This window comes from Dromaius novaehollandiae, chromosome 10 (genome assembly GCF_036370855.1).
Source record: "Dromaius novaehollandiae isolate bDroNov1 chromosome 10, bDroNov1.hap1, whole genome shotgun sequence".
In the NCBI taxonomy this organism is placed as follows: domain Eukaryota; kingdom Metazoa; phylum Chordata; class Aves; order Casuariiformes; family Dromaiidae; genus Dromaius; species Dromaius novaehollandiae.
The window spans coordinates 1552876-1574264 of NC_088107.1; the positions used below are offsets into that span (position 1 = coordinate 1552876).

At 54.0% G+C, this 21389-nt stretch overlaps 2 long non-coding RNA genes across 5 annotated transcripts; both read right to left on the minus strand.

Annotated features, from left to right (window-relative positions):
• Positions 1–33: 33 nt before the first annotated feature.
• On the minus strand, positions 34–15546 carry LOC135329411 (uncharacterized). 4 transcript variants are annotated; one of them, XR_010390891.1, is made up of 5 exons: positions 9669–15546; positions 8231–9369; positions 7690–7759; positions 7076–7160; positions 34–6127 (listed from the first exon to the last, which is right to left on the minus strand). It is a non-coding gene; the product is annotated as an uncharacterized LOC135329411 (long non-coding RNA). The 4 variants fall into 4 exon arrangements; XR_010390892.1 differs by having other exon boundaries at positions 8231–8319; positions 9126–15546; XR_010390893.1 differs by having other exon boundaries at positions 7076–7157; positions 8231–15546.
• A 220-nt stretch (positions 15547–15766) lies between these two features.
• LOC135329412 (uncharacterized) lies at positions 15767–19022 on the minus strand. The gene is made up of 2 exons (XR_010390894.1): positions 18602–19022; positions 15767–16963 (listed from the first exon to the last, which is right to left on the minus strand). It is a non-coding gene; the product is annotated as an uncharacterized LOC135329412 (long non-coding RNA).
• Between the last annotated feature and the right edge of the window lie 2367 nt (positions 19023–21389).

A 21389-nucleotide genomic window follows, 5' to 3' on the forward strand; every position in this document is an offset into this window, starting at 1 on the left:
GTGTATGTCTATAAGATATGTATATTTTTTATATTTTAAATATATCTTTATATATATTTATTCTTATGTATATATACATATACGTGCACACATATACCCCCCCGCACACACGAAGGGAAAGTTTTACTCTGCATTCACCCAAGGTCTATCTCCGCGTTGACGGTGGCCGATGCCACGCAGCAGCCCGGCTGGCCCAGGACGCTTTCCCAACAAATCCTGCTGCTGCGCCACGCTGACTCTTTAACAGCTCTGCCAAATATAATTGCAATATCATGCCGAAATGGCGATTGGTCACGGGTCGCTACGCTGCTTACCTGCAGCCCTAAATGCAGGAGTGACTTATGCTTAAAAGCACTGTGCCTGCACCTGACAGACGCCGCAGCGGCTCTTGCTTTTTTCCTGCCTTCGGCATCGCTCTGGCCGCGCTGCTGCAGCCCTGCAAGCTGAGCCGAGTTGCACGGCTGAGGACGCGAGACATCGTTCCTCCGGGACCGTTGCCAGCCCGGCACCGCTGCACGAGCGCTGCAGCAGTAACGCGAGCTGCCACGCTTGCGCCTCGCACGTCGCTGCCACGGGGCGCCGGCTGCGTGGTGATCCCCGGGCAAAGCCCGGCCACCCTTGCAAAGCGGCAGGTCACACGTGCAACTGCTGCACCGTGCCGGGGGCCTCCGTGGATCCATGGGCATGGATCACGCACCATCGCCCATGGGTGTGCAACACCTCAAAGTCAGCCCCGGCGGCTGCGACGCTGCGGAGTTAGCAGCATTCGTGTGGCCTCCCAGCCCGTCGCAAGTACGGGGGCTTCCCCGGCATCCCTCCAAGCCCGGGAGAGCAGCAGCAGCACGGTCACCGACGGTCCTCACCCAGCCACACGTGACAGCCGCTCTGCCGGGCACTGCACCGCTCCGCAGCCGCTGCAGCGATTGCAGCCGTCCCAAAGCGCTCCGCTGCGCCTGGCAGCCGGGCAGCTCCCCGGTTCCCCCACCACGGCATGGGCCAGCACCAGGTGCTGCGGAGAAGGTCCGCCAAGCGCTGGCCGAGGACGGTGGTGACGTGCCCCCGGGACACGGCACGGCTAACGCAGGCCCTGGAGCGCGAGGAAAGGCTGGCGATGGCCGGTTCTCCCGAGGTCGACCGGACCGCGCTGCAGAGAGGCTCCTTCCAGGGCAGGAGCTGCCCTGACCCCGCAGGTAGTTATCTTGTTCGTCCTGTGCATTAACATCAGCTCGTCCGCACAGACGAAAGGAAACGCAAATCACGGAATGTAATTAAGATATGAATTCTGATTTGCAGGAGGAAGGGGGAAAACACGGCCTCTCAAGGTCGAAAAACAAACCGAGACAAAAGTATTATCTCCAGTGTTGCACAGCTGATTGCATCATCTGCATATGAAATGAAATATAATTAATATTTGGCATGCACAGACCGTTGCTGAACTCCTCTCACCCCCGCCCTCTCTTCTTCATTAATCTCTTAGTAACATCCAGAAAGTTGCATGTGGTAATAAAACACCGAGAACCATCTCTAGTGATCTGAATTGGAGATAAATCTATTCTCTTGTCAGCAAGCCTAGAAGGCAGAAACTGTAACTTCCCCAGGAGTCAGCGACCTAGCTTGCAACAATTTGCTTAATTAGAAGAAAACAATATTTTTCACTAAATTGGGTGGCTAATGTATATCATTATAATCTGCCAAGGAAGTGGCTTTGCCCTTATCCAACGTGCCAAGATGACAGCTGAACGTTGTATTTACCTAGAAAGTATCCCTCAGCCCAGTGTTAAAGAGGATGAGAGACAAATTACGCCTTCACGTTAATGGCTGACGATTCTCTCCCTGCGTGTCTGGAGGCCTCTTAGGTCTTACTTCTCTAAGACATAAAATAATCATTTGTCCCAGGTATATTTTTCATCAACCCCATAAAAACTTCCAGTTGATGCTAATGGGGGACGAGTTTATCTCCAGCGAGTCCCAGGCAGGCTCCTACCAAGGATAAGCCAAGTACCCATTAAGGGTAAGACATAACAGGGCGTGCGTTAGAGCACAATAAAGACATCCCTCGTTGAGCCAGAGGGATTGCACTGCTGATTACAAGGGATACTTCTAAGCAGTTGGATTTGAAGATGGATTGGGCAGGGGGAGGGTGGCATTGCACAGAAACACGGAAGAGCGCCCAAAACTCCAGTTCTGCACACGCCAAACCTCTCATTTACAGAAATGCATCCTTGGAGGGAAGCTCCTAAAAGGAGCGGGGAAACTGCACCAGCTCCACCCCAAACACTCAGACGCCCATAAACCTTTGGGCACGAACATGCCAAGATGCGCAAAACACCCCAACACGAGCGCTGAGTGAGCAAGAACTGCAGGGCTGGGACCAGCTTCCTCTTAAGTTTGATGTCAAATACCATCATCGTTACCCAAATGCCCATGTAACTTGGCTTGTCCGGTCGCGTCTAGAGATTGCAGCTCAACTGCAGAGCGAGGGGGACCACGGGCTGCAGCGAGGAGCAGCACGCGGGCGGTCAGCAAACGCGGGGCGCCCAGCGGAGACCTCCCCTGCCAGCAGAAGAGCCCGTTCCCCCTGTGACATCGGCTGCCTCTTTTCAATGCATCAGATCATCCGACATCTGGCAGGGAGAAGATAGAGGTGGCAAACAAAAACAGACAAAAAGCCTCTGCGCAAGTTCTCAAGTTCTCCAGCAAATCCTCTGTTGGGCTCCACGGCACAGAATGGGGCGACATCCACACGACCTTCTTCAGCACTAAATCCTGAATTTCTGCACAGATTTGGCTTAATGTGAACTTTAGCAGATCTCATTAATATTCCCCCAGCATCTCAAACCCAAGCACCGTTGAGTTTTACCTTGCGTTCGGTGTTCCCTTGTGTGGAGACCCTCTGCGCTAATTAGAAACCTTCCCCAAATATGTGAAAAAGCCAGCTTTTTCCCAGGCTGCAATTTTTGCACCTCCTCTGCCTTTGCTTCGCCCCCACAGCCCACCCTCCCCTTGCACCTTCCCCAGCATACGCTGGTGCACCTCCTCTCAAACTGGAAAACAGATCACATCTACCCCCATACCTGAAAAATCCCAATTCCTGCGGGAAATCGGCAGCCTCAGAGTGCTCCCGGGAGTCAGAGGGTGACGGTGCTCCAGCGGGGAGGGAGTTACCAGGGTCTGCTGGCTTCGGGGCACGCGGCAACCCTACCACGTGGAGCAAGGCTGGCCGCGCTGGACCTTGCCCACGTTTTGAGCCACGAGCTGGATTTCAGTCTGGCTTCTTCAGAGCTGAAGCAGGTCCAGATCTGATGTTTCTGTTCAGATTTTGGCTTTCGCATGGCCTGATTTCATTACATCTTTCCCTTCTCTTCTTGTAACTTTTATTAGCCCAACAAAAACATTTGAGGTTTGGAAAACACCAGTGTTCGCTATGGCACAGATCTCAGCAAGGAGACCACAATTCCCCAAAGCTTATTTCTAACTGCAGCTCACAGCTCAGAAAATAGGGCCAAATCCTTTCGACATTGATTGCTCACTTCTCTTCACAAAACCAGTCAAGATCCTGTTTGCCCGCTTGTTGTTTATACCCCCCTCCTGCATTTGCAGCCTATACTGGGCTAATCTTGTAGCGTGCAAACTGGGCGCATTTCCTTGCAGAAGCTGGTGTTTAACCAGCACCTTGCGGGCTACCAGAACCCGCCGCTGGTGCATCGCTCAGTGCTCATTTTTGGGCAGCGTGCAAAAGCAGGGCTTGCTGCAAGGAGACGAAAATCTCAGCGCTGGATATTTTGGGCCAGATTTGCAGCCAGCCTTGGTCTGACCCTGATTTTTAAGCACCCGCCGTGCAGACACCCGCAAGGTGCAGACGCAGCCCAGCTCGGGCAGACACGCCCGATCGCCCGCGGTGCAGAGCAGCGACGGCACGCAGCTGCGGGCAGGTCCTCTCCCCCAAGCAGGGCAGAGGGACATCTCTGCTGGAGAGGGAAAGGGAGGTCTCCGAACTGCTCTCTGCAGAACGGGGACTGCCCGGGGCTGATCCCGTGTGCGATCCCGGACGAAGACGCTGCGAGGGAGCTGCTGCAGCGCTTCTCAGGCAAGAGTCTGGGGCGGTAATGGAGACCAGCTGAACCTGAGTCATCGCCATCCTGTTGATGCAAAAGCAAGCAAACATCGCGCTGAGACATGTAAACAGGCACCCGGCCCGCGGGAAGCCGTCTTTCCACCCGCGTCAGGAAAGGGGGGACGGCTGGAGAGGGGGCCAGGAGCGGCCAGGGAAGGGCCGGAGGCGTGGAAAGCCTCACCTCGAGGAGGGGCAGAAGGAACGAGGGCAAGGGAAGGAGGGAAAATACCGGTCTCCAGCGCACAGCGGGCTGCTGCCCAGAGGGATAATCCCTTCCTCGTGTGCTCGGCCGCTCGGACACGACGCAGGGGACTGCGGCCGGAGGACGGAGGTGGCACGGCCCTCGCCGGAGGAAGGGGACGCAAGCAAGCTCACGCCTCTCCAGCATTTGCCTGAAGCAGGTCACGTCCCCCCCGTCCTCTTGATGAGCCCGTATTTTTGTAGGACTTTGCATGAAGGAAGAACCAGCTGCAAGCGACAGCCCAGGCCAGAGCCCACGGGCCCCGTAGCCCGTCCCTGGACGTGTCCTGGAAGATTTGCCGACCGCCCCGCACAGACCGGCCGCACACCGCGCTCCCTCCGGGCTGCCCGGCTCTGAAATACGACTGCCAACAGAGGTGAAGTGAAAAGAAAATACGCGAGTTCAGGAGATTTAGTGGAGAGATAAATCAAAGCGAGTCCGGGGGGGGGCTCGTGTCTGCGGATAAGCGGCGTAATCGGGAAGGAAACTGGAAATGGGATTCCTTAGGATATGACGTGCCTCCTGACGGGTTCCCTCTGCCCGGCAGAGCAGAGACTCCTCCGTCGGGATCCGACGCCAGCGTTATCGCAGCGCAGACGAGCGTCAGGGCTGGACCTCTGCGAGCAAGAGGCGGCAGCTGCACCAGCAAAAACCCAACTGGAAATTAATAAAACTCCGGAATTGCATGAGTTTAACTGCAGCTCATGGGTGGACATGCCGATGTGGCCAAGCTGCCCTTAGCTCCAGGTCGGGGCGCAGGCGGAGGGGCTTCCAGGTGCCCTGGTCCTCCCGGAGCCCCGACCCGGCCGGGGGTCGGTGCAGCAGCTCCGCTCCGCTTCCCAGGCCCCTCCAGCCCCGCTCACCCTGCGGGGTTAAACCGGGAAATCGGCACAGCCTGCGGCCCCCCGTGAGCACGGAGCAGCCCCGCGCTCTGCCCCATCCGCAGCTCGGACCGCTGCCCCGCGGCGTCGGCAGGGAAGGGCAGAAAAGCAGGTCCAGCCCTTTCTGCTGGCCTGAACGCAAGATGCGCCTGGTGCACGTTGCAGCTCAGTGCAAAAGGGGACCATCCTCGCGGAGGAAGGCACTCGAGTTCGTGCTGAAACCCCAGCCGACGATGAAGCCCGCAGCGGGAGCGGTGCAGCAAGGCTCGCCGCTGCTGCATGGTGACAGCAGCCTGCCCGGGAAGATGCCACCGGCACCGCAGCGTGGTGCAAAACGGCCTCCCGACGCGGCAGCGCTGGCAGGGACGGTCACGCCGCTGCTTCGCGGCACTGGTTCAACATCCACGGTCTGGGCAAAGCCCTGCCTCCGCCAGAGGTGGAAACTTGGCGGTCTCGCCGCAGCAGCGTTCCTAGCAGCAAAATGGCCATCCTCCAAAATGCCATTATTTCCACTTTATAACGTTGCAGAGGCCAAAGAATGGGTCCGCAGAGTCCCGCTGGCACCAGGGAGGTGAACGTTTTCCTTTTGGCACTTGTGCGCTGATAGCTGTTAAGTGCAGGCTGCTCCTAGGCCAGAAATACGTCTCTCCATAATCTCTTCCTTCATCATTTCAAGGCCGTGACAATGAGTATTGCTTCCTGGCAGTTCACGTTAGCTAAGTGATACGTGCTTTGCCTGTGAGACAATACGCTCGGAGCAGGAGACGGCTCTTTGCTGGAGCTCTGCTCTTTTTGTGGTAAAGGAGGAATTCAGCTGCTATTATATTTTCATCTCTGTCATCTGTTGCTATTGGAAAGCACAGTCCCCCGGCTTGCTGGACACCGCATGAGCTAGTTAACGTTAATAAAAGATTAAATTAACTATGGGATCCGAAAGGCTTTCAAGAAACATATAATATTGTATTAATCCCAGACATGCAGATTATTATGCGTATTACTGGATTTAAATATTGAATTGAAACCAGAGAAGGAAAAGGATTATGCAATGTCTGAACTATCCAAGCGTGCCCATTGCCCGGAGGGGAAATAAAAACCGTCGGCCCCAAGTCATGGCCTGCGGCTGTGGAGGAGAAGGGGCCGGAGAGCCCCAGTCTTGCATGGCTATTCCTTGCTTTCCATGGCTATTCCTTGCTTTCCATGGCTATTCCTTGCTTTCCATGGCTATTCCTTGCTTTCCATGGCTATTCCTTGCTTTCCATGGCTATTCCTTGCTTTCCATGGCTATTCCTTGCTTTCCATGGCTTCCAGCCCTGGCTGTTTTTCTGTTCTGCCTTTTCATGTTTCCCATGATAGGACTCGGTTCTTCCTCCGGGTTTATCAGTGGCCCCGGGCTCGGAGCACGCGCCGGCCGGGCTGCAACCTCGCTTCCAGTTCGCCCCCCTTCCTGGGGAACGGATATCTCGTGCAAGCGTAACAGACAACAGTGCCCGAGTATCAGCTGGAAACATTTGCCTACCTGTGTCCACGTTTATGGAGTCTGATGTTCTTTTCCTCATGGCACGTTAAAGCACCGTAATTGTGTTTTATCCACTCCCTATTTTGATTATATCCAGTGCCCATGCAGGACAGACACCCAGGATATTATTAAAATAGCAGTATTTTCCCATTTATTGTTTCAGGTGCACAAGAGGGAAAGAGCATTTAAGGCTCGAGTAGTCTGGAGGTGGAAGGGAAATTCAGTGGGATCAGCAGGATGAGAGGGATGAACATGCACAGGCAGGAGGAGAGACCTCGACTCGCGTCTCCCGCTGATTTTCAGGTTCTTTAGCTTTTCCTTACCTCTGAAAACATTCACTGGAGTATAAACACTGCGGGCGAGGGATCGTCTTTTCTTGGTGCCGGATCAGTGCAGCAGCTCCTCCTCCTCCCCGCAAATGAAGAAATTAATACTGTCAGCTGTAAATAAGCTGAAACTTGCTGACAGCCCAGAATATGGCTTTCCATCATTTTCCGCTGATGGATCACTTGCACAACCAGCAAACAAATATTTAAATCCTGTGCCACACTGACATCTTATGGAAAAAGTATTTGTTACAATTGCGGAGCTGCACGAGCAGAAAAGGCCCTGGGCACGCGGGGCTGCACACCAGCCTGCGTCTTCCAAAAGCAGCGCGATGGCTCCGACGCAAAGGGCCAATAGGGATTTTAAAAGGCAGATTTTCAAAAGGAGGGTCCAAGTGTTGCTCTCCACCTTTTTCCAAGGAAATTGTTTCTGTTTAAATATATATATATCTATATATATAAAATATATATAAATATATATATATATATATCAATCAATGGAATTTCTCTGGAATTAAACCAGTGCAAGTGAGATTAAGTCCCCTCACTTTTTGCAGACCCTGGAGGAGGACTTAAAACTGCAAATCTGAAATTTAACACTCCAAACTCACCTGTTTCCAGTGGTTTAATGAAAAGTCTTGCCGTAGAGATCAGCCCACTGAAGGATATAAAATCAACTTGCTAGGAATAAATGGAAGAGAGTGAGAGCACATTTTGAGCTACCAGGCACAAGATAACAACGTACACACAGGTCTTCAGCGCACTAATGCTTGCTTGCAAACAGCCATTTCATTCCTCACCACGTAGAAGGACGAACGTGCCCAAGAAGCCCGGCCAGCGCAGAAGGAGATGCCAGCTTCCCCATCAGATTTTGCAGCCAAAAGATTTTTGCAGAGGAGCAGCTACGATCGCACTGCAAATTAGTGGGAAGCGTATCTGAACCTCTCGGGTTGCTCTCAAGACTATGGATCATTAGGAAACAGGAATAAGCAGTTTTGCTAAATATTGTGAATTAAAACAAGCAGCACAGCGAGCGCACATCCCGTTTGCAGACAAAACGAGCGTGCATCACCGAGGGGATCCCGCCTCAGCCGCTGACGGACCCTTATCGCAATCGCACCCAAGACCCTCGCAGGCTTTCGTGTCTCCTACCTCCAAGGCCCCTGTGGCCGGCTCTCCTGCAGGGTCTCCCGCCCGGCCCAGGAATTCGAGACCTGAGAACCCTCACTCGACAAAAGTTCCTCCAAACCAAAGGCGACAATAAAAGGTTTGTTAAAAAGCCTTGATCAGCTCAAACACCAATTTTTTTGGGGGGGGGGAATGGCTGTTGGGAATTAATCCTCCCTATTACCTGCTGTGGTCTGAACAATGCTATCGTAAGTGTCCTCTAGATAAGGTTATTTCCACTTAATCAGCTAATATTTGCACGGTGGCTGGAAGACGCAGAGAGCTACCTCAGCACTAAGCAGTTATTAGGCGGGATGATGCCCCGTCCCCGCTCGGTTACTGGGGAACAGAAGCAAGGTCTGCACATGTTAAGCGGTGAGAAAGCTCACCAAAAGCACGTCCCTACACGTGGCAACACCGTCTGCCCCGCAGGGACATCACACGGGAAGGGTCTGGATCCGGTGAGCTCTTGCGGCCGCAGCCTTCGGGGGCCGGAGCAGCTCATCCAGCCCCGCAGCGGCTGGTGCGGGTGGGAGCACCTCGTGTCCCTGGAGGGCCTCCAAGACGAGGCAGAAACTGCACCGAGACTGCTGCTGTCATCTTCCCTGACTACAAAATTCTTCCCTTCTCCATCTCCTAAAGGGTCTCGTTCACCCACCTTCTCTCCGCTGCCCATGTACCGCTTCCCTGGGAGAAGAGAAGGAGGAGGAGAAGGAGGAGACGTCTCCAAGCTCAGGGAGCTAAAGCCAGGCAGAAAGCCACCTACGACGACTGGGAAATGTCCTCTCCAGAGAGGCTCTTCCTGCCCGCTCCCTGGCCTCGGTGGCAGCTGGGGCTCTTCTTCGAGAGAATAAAGGATAAAGATTAAACAAGCACTTACCGAGCTGTTTCATCTGCTCGATGCTGCTGCTCAGGCACCTACGGCGTTTCCGAAGACGCCTTCTGGGTTCTGGCTCAAAGGGAGAGAAAAACGTGCCGAGGACGGAGGATGGAGCGCAGAGGGAGGAGGGAGCTCCTCTTCCTCGCTCGGAGCAGGCGGGAGGTGCTCCCAGCTCCCCGGGAAGCTCCCTGATGCTCTCTCCGCCCACGCAGCATCTCCTGTGTGTGGGGTCCCCAAGAAGTACCTACGAAAGGAGAAATCCTGCGTTTTGCAGAACATCTGGAAATCCGGTCGGAGGGCGGGTTAGCTATGGGGGTTTTGCCCTTCACCCCCAGCTCAGACATCCGAGGGCAGGGAGAGCCAGCCGCCCCTCATTGGTGTTGCACGACATTTGTCCTCAAAATAGAATTTACAGCTGGCCCTATCCATTGATATTAAAAAAAAAATAGGGCAAAATTAAATCTATGAGTTCTACAGATTTAGCCTTCACTGGGGAAAAAACAAGAACATCCTTTGCTACAGACTCCCAGGCCCTCCTCTTACCTCTTTCCAGCAACGCTGCACAACGCCCTAAACGCTGGTCCGGTGCTTCACCTCGGTGCTGACCCTGCAAGCGCAGGAGAGCTTTGCCTGCTCCGGCGGGCGCCGACGGGGCGGGAGGCGCGTCCCTAGCCCCCCCGGAGCCCTTCCATCCGCAGGACGTGTTCCCCTAGCCCCAGTGCCTGGGTGTTCATCCCCACCAAATCCTCAGCATTGCACACCTGGGATGCTCCAACATCTGCAGATTTAATCCCTCCTAAGTCATTTCTTGTCTTTTCTTACACCATTACCTCGATAACATTGCTGGTCAAAACTTTAGGAGACTGTAAACACTTGGGAGGAAAAGCTGCTTATGGTAAGGCAGTTCTTAAAGCCATTTATAGCACTATAGAAGTTGCAGGGAGAGCAATGGGAGAGAAGAGAGGTGTTTGCGGTAACGTTGTGCTTGTTTTGTTAACTCCGAGATATAAGATGCTAAAGTGCAAAAGTCACTCCTTTGGGCTGCAGGTCACAGACCTCCCAAAAGCGAAGTCAACGTGATAATCCCCGAGATCTTTCAGTGCCCCAAAGGACCTCTTTGCTTTGCACAGAGTATTGCAGACTGGAGAACATCTTTTGGCCCTTGCATCAGCAAGAGATGTATCACAAAAGATGTCCTAAGGGTTGAAAGAGGATAGCATCGATTTTCAGAATACTTCAATAACACCTCGCTAGCCAAGTGACTAGTGCCAAAGCGGTGTCACACCGCTGCACATGTGGCTTTATTCCTGCCACCAAAACGGAGAGGGGCCACAGGACGATGCTTTCCAGAGCCACGATCTCGGACACATCAGCGCTGCCGCATTTACTCCTGGGCCGGAGAAACGGTGGCCACACACTAAAGTACAAGTTCGGGGCATGCTGCCTGCGGAGCACCGACATCCCAGCAAAGCTGTCACAAAAACATCACCAGGTGATCAGTCCTTCTTGTTTTTTTAAACGCAGAAATAAAACCCGTGGGTTCGTGCCTGTCTGAGGCGGGGAGCCGTGCCAAGCGCCGGACCGCACCTCCCGCGGGGGTCTGCCCTCGGTTCAGCGGGATCTTGGTCTCCTTGGAAATTTCAGAGCATTGAGGCAAGCGGGTCTGGTTTTGTTTTTACAAAACAAGAAGTGCTGGAGCAGCGCTGCCTGCGGCAGATGTGAGCGCGGGGTTGTTGAAGCCTCACTGTAATTTATTCGCCGGTTTGCGAACCCACAGCCCTCGAGGGAGCACGTCGAATCCACATGATCTGCCGGAGCGCCAGGTCGGGGCCCCCCCGGCGGCACAGCTGCAGCGGGCACGGCCGGTTCACGGCACACTCGTTTCCACCGCGCTCCCCAACCCACCCGCTAATCTGCCTTGTGGGCTGGTATTAGGCAGTTGGAGGCCAACTCTCTACTATTGCTGGAGGACTTCCAGGTCCTGCATAAGAAACATGGATTTTTTCGTTTTGTTTTGCTTCTTTTGGGATGTCTTAACTGCGGTCAGGCCTTCGCATGACACTTTGCATTGGCTGCTAGGAAAGACAGGCTGTGCAAGCCCAAGTTGCCAGCTGTAAATTGATGGAGCTCCCCCTCCCCTCGCCAAAAAAAAGAAGGAATTCAGCAAAGCTGTCCTGATTCCCTCCAGCTGCAGCGCGGGGACCGCAGCAGGCAAGCTGCCTGCTTGGGGTGCTCGTGCACATGGGCTCTCGCAAAGAGTTATTCGAAAAGCTGCCTCCCATCAGAAGCAACACGGTGCCAGCGAGATGTGTTAAGCCCCTCTGCAATGCAAAAGCCCAATCTCAGAGACGAGCACCTCTCTCCAAGGGCTGTCGTGCAGATCAGCCGAGCTGCAGGCAGCCACGGACAGCAAACCACATCATTGCTCTGAAGCCGGGAGCCCTCCAGGCTCTCCAGCCCCAACATTACTTTTTTCACGTCCAAAGTGGGACAAGTCTCTGTTCACCCGGTGTCACCTGGCAAGCCGCCCCGGCCCCCGCGCCAGCCCCGGCACGGTGGCACGCAAACACGAGCCGCGGCTGGGGAGGAATCCTCCTCCTCCTCCGTCTCAATGGGCGGGAGGAAAAACGCATCCAGGTTTCCAAAGTTATGCGAAGACAGAGCCCAGCCCTGCTAAAGCAGATCCTTTTACAGGGACGCTTTGCTTTACCCAGGCTTTTTGGCGGATCCAGATGGGCTCAGTGTTTGCACATCTGGATTCATTTGCAGCACCTAGACGGGACTCCAAGGATAACAGCAGTAACACGGTGTGGCACCGAGACAAGCTCCAGCAAAGCCACCTTTCGACGCCTTTTCTTGGGGACAGGCAAGCCTGCAAGGAGCTGCAGGAGCATCCCGCTCCCCAAAGCCGCGGGAGAAACATCAACACCCAGCTGAGACAGGAGCATCTCACACCTCGGCTGCATTGAGGGAGCTTTGCAAAACGTGTCCTTATTTACGAGCGCTGCCCTAACAGCCGAGCGCCGTGCGGGGCAGGGGACACGCAGTGCAAGGGAAGGTGTTAACGCGCTGCCTGGATAAGCGCCGGCCCGCTGCACCCGCCGGCTGCAGGACAAGCAGCCCATTCTCCCCGGTTTTGTGGATTTTGCTTGCGCAAGGTGCTGGATTAACAACCCCGAGACCAAATTCCTGCAATTACCCAGGACGGAGACCTAACGGAGGCCGTGCCAAAACCACCCTCCCAGGCGCTGTCCCACCGTCAGCCCATAACTCCCGGCTTGGCCCGACCGCAAGGACAACAGAGCTTGTGTGCACCAAGGCTTGGGCCGCCCGGGGCCACCAAGGGCTGGGGAAAAAGCGGCTTCCGACCCTCCACGGTGCTGCCGGGCTGCTTGCACCGGGCAGGGATGGACGGGAGGATGAGGGCTGCCTGCCCGCCGCAGAGCAAGGCGGTCTGCCCAAATCTGCTGCTTCCACACTAATTCCCGTGCCACAAGGTGCTTAGGAGAAACCGCCAGCCTTATTTTGTGCAATTTAGCAGGACATCGATGACTTGAGGTCGCAGCCCCGCGTTAATGAGAGATGCCCTGGAGCAATTAGTCCCATGCAGCGGTTGTTATTTCTGTGCGAAACGGGGGCTGCCCGAGGTTCCTCAGCTTTGGCAGAATTTCCCTACTGTAAAATAAACACTGACCGCTCTGATGCAAGGGCATCACAGCAGGAGCTGCAGCCCACGAGGCAACGCGGGTCCCCAACAGTGGTTATCGCAGATTTCTCGTGCTTTCCAGCACTTTTCATGGCCAACCTTGAGCTGAAACACTGCGAGATCCACCTGCAAGACCTGGGAACCACCAGATCCTCCGTGCTGGCCCTAGGCCAGCTCAGCCAAGTCAACCACCGAACGCGTTAGCTCCCCGCTGGCCACCGCGACCCCACGCCGGCTGCAACGCCAGGGCACGGATCGCTCCCCGCTCCCACCCGCATCCCCGCAGCACCAGCTCTCGGGAGATGCAAACTGGCCCCAGCCCAGCGGCCTTTGCAAGGACCCCGCTGCCGCTCCAGCTGCGCACGAGGACCGCGGGGCGCCCGGTCCTTGCACGCAGCCCTCCCGCGCAGCGGTACTGCTCCAAAGCGCGAGCTGCGCGGCGTTTCCTAGCTTGTGCGTGCACTTGCCTACTTGCAGCTTATTTGACCGTATGCTCCTTCAATGTCCTTTAAAGCACTTGCCTTCTGATTCGGAAGGGAGACTTTAAATAAAAATTAAAAGGCAAACAAAACCAGTGTCTCCACTTAAAAGCCCTTTAAAGGCTTGGAAATGATTAATGTGTTTAAACTACAAACTGTAGCTGTTTTAAGAGGAGATAAATATGAGATCAAGACTTCTGACTACACAAACAGTGCAAAAGCGTAAGTAAACAGCCGTGACAAGTTTAGCACTCTCTTGGAGACGGCGTTCTGCATACAATACGTGTGCTTCATGCCACAGTGACCGCTGGAATATTTAAAGAAGCGTCGGGCCAACACCAGAAAAGCGAGGTGCAATGAGCTTTCCCTTCGCAGGCTGCACCGCAGCAGCCGTGGGGGGGTCTGCAAGCGCAGAGCAGCCGAAGACGGTTCCCAACGACACCCACGCACGTTAAAAGCGTTGATAAACGATCGGCAGAGCAAGGCTGGCACAGGGCGTTCCTGCTCGCTTGGAAGAGGCAGTCGATGCACGAGCTGCAGGGCCGCGTGTGCGTGCGCCTATCCGCAGGCATCTCCGCTCCGAATTCCCCGGCACAGGAAAGTGTTGCAACGCTGAGATTAGTCAGACTTCTGCCTGAAGAGCAATTGCTGCTGACTGCCAACTTCTCCCTGCAAGTCCAAACAGACTAATACTCTGCTTCAGCCCTGCTCCAGGTCTCCCTAGGAATAGCTCTGCTTTTCTTGGAATAAGATAAAAATCAGGTCCCGTGCAACAGAGGAAAGCGGTCTGCGTTTGGTCCCGTGTGCTGCCACGGCAGGGACATTTGCCACGAGCCGCGCTGAGCCCTGCGCTCGCCTGCTTTGCTAACCGAAATGGCAGTGCTGCAACCCGGGAACGCGTTGTAATTATTGCAGAGCATTACACGCTGATTGAGGTTGATTATCGCATTTGTACCTCACCAGGGCTTTCCTCAACATCACAAGACAGCAAAGTCCGTGGTTTGGGGTAAGAGGTGGGAGGAGGCACGGAGGAAGGAGAGACAGACGCCCGTAACCTGTGCAGAGAGCACAACCCCGTCATCCCGGAGACGTGCAGAACACGCTCCTCGCTGGCACCAACTGGCCTGTTCTGTGTTAAACAAACCTGCACCTGAGCCAGAGAAACACGTGCCTAGTTTGCACATCACTGGTGGGACCGCGCGGCTTTCCTCCCCCGCCTGGTGATCAGGAGATTTTTCCTCCAGCCTTGGCAGATGGTGAAATATTCCAAAAGAGGAAGAAGGAGGAGAAGCAATAACAAAGCCATTTCTGCTGCGGATGAGTAAAGATCCTTGAACACCTTCCAGAAAGAGGCACCGCGTCCTCCTGGGCTGTTTGCAATGTTCAGTTCGACGACTGAACTTGGAGGCTGCGTTTGAATCATCTGAATCGCATTAGCGCGAGCTCCCTTGCTGCCCATCCTGTTTCATAACCATGAGCTGTGCCCTGGAAACTCAAGGATTTACATTCGCCTCTTGCTCAATCCCCCAGCACAGCGATGCCATTTTGTCTCTAGAGCCGCCGTGCCGAGCTGCTCGCTCGCCGGTAAACACAAAAGCAGTATCCAGTAACCTTCCCAACACCGGATTTCCCTTTTGGGCCTGAAATCCGTTTTTCCCCTCAATGTTTCTCCTCTTCCTCCCCCGCCCCAGAACAAGCACTAATAGCTGCTCCTTTTAACAAGGCCCGTTCCCCAGACCTCCTTTCCAGCCTCGCCGTTTGGAGATCCAAGCATCTGCACGTCCAACCTTCTGCGTTCGTCCGGACTCCCACCTCGATTCTGGCTTGTTGGATGTTTTCCGGGAAAATCCGCACATCCTGCAGAATGGAGCTGCCAAGGACAAACAAAAGCACAAAACACTTAAAGAACATCGGATCTGAGCACAGAGAAACCCCTTCACCAGCTTTACCAGGAAAAGCAGGGTGCAAAAGGGGTACTTGGAAGAGCGTACAGGTTTCTGGAAACCTCATATTGCTTCTTCCACGTAATACACGCAGCTTCCCGAAATGGGCCCAGCGGGAACGTTTTGGGGAAGCGAGGAGGGCGGGCGTGCACGCACGCGGGTGTAATGAGAAGGGTTTGCACCGATACCCCGTGCTGCGCAGCAAAAATAATTGCACATGTGGTGGGAAAGGAGGCGGTGGTTTCGCGGTGTATGAAAAGAAAGGGAGCAAACAAGCCTCACGCAGCCCGGGGAGCAAAGCACAGGATGGACTTTCTGCTCGGGGATTCACGGGGAGTTCAACGGGCCATTTAGCAGGTAACCGTCACTTCAAACAACGCGGATTATCCAGACAACAGGAGACAAGCCAGGGTTACGCTGTTCATAATCCTGTGTATGTTCAAACACTTTGACGGCTAGATAAATAGACTATTTAATTAAACCAACAAGTCATCGTTTATTTTCACATCGCAATAGGTTAAATGACTTCTTATTCCCATTTTCCATATCAACAGAGCAGACTTTTTGGTAATAAAAGCTAAACTCTAATTAACAGCTGGTGTGGTTGTACTTGGCAGCGCTGTGAGCAATTCAGTACAAAGCAAACACATTTACTATAAATGGCTTTTGATTGCGGAGACCAAGGTAATAGATGTTCTGCACCCGGGTGCCAACGACCGCCCGGTTATCGCCTCCGAGGCGCTGGGACCGGCCCAAGGCCGAGGTGAGAGCAGGCGTCGCCCTGGCCGGGAAGGTGGAAGTGGGAAACCATGTAAATTAAGACCTAGCTGATTTGTAAGCAAACCCTGGGATAGGCACCGTGTCCTGCAGCAAATGCCGAGATGCCTCCAGGGAAGGCAGCTGTGGTTCCCGCACACCTGGGCACGTGTTGGGCTGCAAAGGAGGGACCCCACCACGCGAAGCGTCAATGAAGAAATTTTAAATGCTAGGCTGAGCGATTCTTCCAAGTTGCTGGTGGATACCCAGTACCATCCCGCATCAGCCCTGGGGTCTGCGAGGTGCTTTGCAGGCTCCAGCGGGCAGGACCCGGTCCCCGCACCGCTCCCCGTTTGCTTTCTGCAAGACAAGTAGCTGCATCCTGCTGCTGCAAATCAGCAAAAGCCGCTTAGGGATGGGATATAAAACCTGCCCAGTTTATCATTTCCTATCAAAACCTCTTTTTTTTTTTCTTTTTTTCCTCCATTTAAATCAGCACTGCTTTAAGAAGCAGCTTGCTGCTGCTAGTGCCAGCGAGGAGGGGGCCGATCCCACCTGCGATAAATAAACCATGCGGCAGCTCCTGGCCTTTCCCCGCCTGCCAGCACCATGATTTGCACCGCTCCCCCCACCCTGAAACCAGACCGGCCCCAAGGTTTATCTAGGCGCTCCGTCAGTCACATCTACCCCCTTTTAGTGTTTTTTATTATTTATGCAGAAATATTGACAACAGCTTGAAGTCCACAGCCACAAAAAATATTAAAATCAATCCCTCGTGCTTCACTTACTGATTTCCCATTTAAATGGTCTCGCTGGGGATTTAAACGCCCGGGTCCTCGTCCAGGCCTCGCCATCGAGCCGCTGCCTTGCAGGCAGAGCGCTGCGGGCTCCCACGCCCGAGCACACACGCTGCATCGCGGGCCCCACGATTTCCCCCCCGGGGCGTCAGCTTTCCTGCAAGATGCAAGCAAGTTTTATCAAATTAAAATGGAGAGAAGCTTTATGCTCTGCCTTAAGTGGTGCTTTTGTGTTGCACAAGGAGCAGGAGAGCTCAGGGACATGGGACATCTGAAGGGGGGTCTCCTCCAAGCTCCCCCCCGGGAAGGGGCTGCCCAGGAAGAGGCACCCCGACGCTGAACTGATGCTCCAGGGATTATGATCCAGGGATGCTCTGCCTTGCACAAGCGGACAGAGCACTCTCTGGTGCCCTTTATATGGAAAAGGGCAAACGAGCCGGGGCGGTGGAGCCCAGGAAGCCGGCGTTACCGGCTGGCCGCGCACCGGGAAGGGACCGTCTTCACGGCGAGCACAGTAACTACGGCAGGGGCGGCTCTGCCTTCCTGGTCTGTTTAAAAAAAATAAAAAAATAATAATGCATCTATACAACTTCGTTAGGATTATTTTCAGCAGATAAAGGCCCTTCTCCAGCATATACCTGAGGGGAGAATGGGGGCCCCCACACAGATTTTAAGCCTTGATGTAGATTCATTTTGCTTGTGGCATGCAGCAGACGGGCTCTGCTTCGAGGAGGGCTCCTTACGCAGCCCTCAGCCCCCAACCCTGGGCAGGACGGTGCAGCCGAACACCAGGGATGGGGCAGCTGGGCAGCGCCGACTGCACCGCTAACGGGGATGAAAGAGGGATGTGTCTCTTACGTGCACCATTAACGGCAGATGCCCTCCTCGATGCTGCGTGTGAACCCTTCGTTAACACAGATTTATATGCATCCGATGGGCAAGATGCTTTCGAGTGAAGCATCTCCCTCCTCCACTCCCAGCAATAGGTTATCTCCGTAAAGCAGCCGCTGTTTTAATCTTTGCACAAAAGCATCCAGTTCAGTAAAACACTCTCCCCTCTCTGAGCCCTTCTTGCCCTGCAGCTGGGAGCGCTTCACGCATCGGCATCAGTCCCTGCTCCCAAATTCACCGTCCTGCAGCAGGTCCCACAAAGCCTGGCTCTGCGGGAGAGACTAAGCGCCGGGCTCACACGCGTGTGCAAGAGCCACAGCGCTGCGCGTGCACACGCTGAGCACGGCTGCTGCAAGGCCGCTTTGTCTTCCCACCCCGCCGAAACGCGAGCATCGCGGGGAAACGGCTGGAGCGCCGGCCCGGCCGCCGAGCCGAGCTCTCACCAGAGGCGAAGGGACCAAGAACGCAACGGGCTGCGTCAGACCCGTCATCGTGGCCGGCGGTGCGGAGCAGCGCGTTGGGAAGAGCCGCGGCGCGTGGAAGCGCTTGGCCCCGGCGGCTCTTTGGGGGAAACGCTGCCAGTTGCTCGGCTCGGCACCGGCACTTCCCTCGCGCTCCCATCTCCTGCCTCCGGCTCGGCCCGGCAGCGCTGCCGGGGGCTGCACGCGGCAACGCGACGCCAGCAGCACCGTCCTGCCGGGGCACCGGCCCCTCCGTAACGCTCCTCACCGTTATTGGATTTACGGAAACCGAGAACGAGGGAGAGCACGAAGGATGCTGCTTTTCGGGGGATGCAGGCGTTTCATGGAGGTTTATCCTCCAAATCGCGAGCAGTCACCTGGATCGGGGGGAGTCCTGCTCCCATGGGGACAATTCTTCCCAGCCACCGGTGCCCTGTCCTCACCTCCGATGTCTGCTGCACCTACAGCAGCAGCTTTCACCGCAAGCGGCACAGAGGAGACGCGCGGCGATTCCAGCGGTGATTCCAGCGGCGATTCCAGTGGCGCAGGCAGGCAAACTTGCACTTGCTTCTTTCTGCTTCGCTCTCCAGCCTCTCACGAGCAACCGGTCCAATCTCTGCTGCCCTCGGAGGCAGCGATGGAGGGAAACCCACCGCCACAACGTCTCGCCGTGCTGCACGGACGGCCACCCCCAAACCAGGGGTGATCGCCTTCCTGCTGAACACCCTCTTATTTCTCTTTTCAGCTTTCATTTGGTGGTTTGGGACTGAAAACCTGCCGAGAGAGAAGGGGGACCGGCGGTCAGGGATCACCCAGCCTCGAAGAGCACGGCAGCGCTTTCCGCGTGACATCCACCGTGCTGATTCAGAACGGCAAACTCGGGCATGAGAGTCAACCTGGGGGAAAAAAAAAAAAAAAAAAAAGAAAAAAAGGAAGGATACCAGCATTTGCTTTGCGTGACCTCTAGCTCCGTCTATCGCCAGTGCAGAATAAATACAGAGCGGAGAGAAAAACACCATGTCCTAAAGCAAACAGCAAGGACAAGCTTGATGAGGGTATTTAAGCAGTTATTAGAGAGCGCTTGATTGCAAACCTTGTAGGAGCCCCGTGGAACATGTGATGTTTGTTTTACCAGCACTTAGCAGCTGTCCTGTTAAGGGAAAGAACAAAGTGTAGGTGTTATAAAGTCAATATTGTTACAAGGAGGCATGTGACAAAGGTCCAGCGCGCCGCGGTTAAATGAAATCACTTTCTCATTTGGGTTTATACAGCTTAGCTGAAGTTTATATTATTTCCCCTGAATCGCTTTTCCAGATGTGTATGCCATAAAAGATTAAGATCATAGACCCAATGTGATTATTTCCACTGATGAGATTAATACGCGTTTTGTTTTGTTTTACCTCAGACAGAATTGGACTGAATCGAACAGCGTATTTCCAGACGGTGCAGGTTCCCCCGTCAGCCGGCCACCGGCACCGGGATGGGACGAGCGCAGCGGGGAGTCGCGTTTCCCCAAAATATCGGCCTGATTTCAGGTGCACAGAGCTGCCCCCCTCCTCCTCTCCACTTTTTCCTGCACCCCCAAGGAATTATCCTTTAAGCTGAAATTTATCCTATTTACTGTTGCCAAGAGATGAATTGGAATAAAGAGGCCACACATCCCATCTGCATCTTTTTGAATCGGCTGGACTCTAAATACAAACCTTGAGAAAAATAAATAAATACTTTTCCTGCATCTGGACCCTTAGAGAAGTAAAGCTTCTAATTGCCCGTATGTACCCAGCCCCTGGTGCAGACACCTTCAGAGCTGCTAGTGCATGCAGAGTTTTATTTTATCATTTGCTTTTTGGTTGCCAAACTTTTGGTGGACTTTGCCAGAAATCCAGCATTGCAATAAGCACAGACACGTCCACAGAAACACCCGGGCCAATAAAACAGTATTTTAGGCCAATAAAACAGTATTTTCCATTTTAAGAATATTTCCTCATAAAATTGTGACCCAAATCACACGGAGGACAGCGCGGCCCGGGCTCGGCTGTGCCTCGCGGTGGCATCCCGGGCTCCTGCTCCGTGCCAGTATCCGACACGGACCCGGCCCTGCCGAGGGCACGGGGGTCCCCGCGCTCAGCCTGGAGCAAAGCACACGGCACGGAGGAATAATAAAGGAGAGCTTTATTTCCTCCTTCCTTCGTGGAAACCACTACAGCAGAGCCCTGAGTTTTATGTGTTTAAATTCTTCTCTGATGCTGCAGTCCCAGATCGGCGCTTTCGGGAGGGAGGATTAACTTCATCCTTATTGCAGCTATTAACCTCCGCATGTGAGGACACTGGAGGTAAATGAGTAACTTTTTGTTTCATGGATAACACGAAAAGACACAGTATTGACGCCAAAGCACGATGACAAGTGATTTTCTTCCCATATGTGAGAGTAAACAGACTGATTTTATACTGGAAACTTTTAAGGAGCCTCTCAGTTGGCAAATTTTCACTTTTTTTTATATGCATGTAAATCCATCAGGGGCTTGGCATCCACTCCAGACCCAGAGCCACATTTTCTAATTTATAATTTATTTCCTCTCGTTACAAAACCAGAGGTGACAAACCCAGACCTTCAGAGGAAGGTGGAAATCCAGGCTTGAATCTCAACCCTGCCGCTTGACCTCTTCTCTTGCATTTTACTCCTCTGGAAAAACGGTCAGCTAAAACCTGCTTTTGCATTTAAGCATCACTTAAAGACGAGATTATCTATAAGCTTTGCCTGCAATAACAGGAAGGCTTTTCTAATACCTGCTGTTTGTCTTCCTTTAGTGCATGAACACACACACCGGGGCAGGTACCTGCATGGGCAGGTTTCACCTCCCACGTTTCACAGCGATGGCAGAAGAAACCGCAGCCCGGGAAAGGCATCGTTTGCTCTCCTCGTCCAGGCCGAGCCGCCTCTTCCCACCGTTTCGGTCTCCGCGCCGGCTCTGTAAATAGCAACTCCGCCTTGTTTATAAAGGCAATGTTGACATTTTGTTATAAATGGTAATGTCAATTTGATAAAGTTAATTACTTATTATTTGGAATCTAACTTGCATTGAAGGCTGAATTCATTAAAAAGCAGGACGGGCGTTTAAAGAAGGGGTTTGCAGAGCACCCGAAGGAGGGCTGCCGGCAACGCGCTGGCCCCCGCGGTGGGCACAGGCACCGGCACGCACAGCGAGCGTTTAACGCGGCGGACGAAGCATT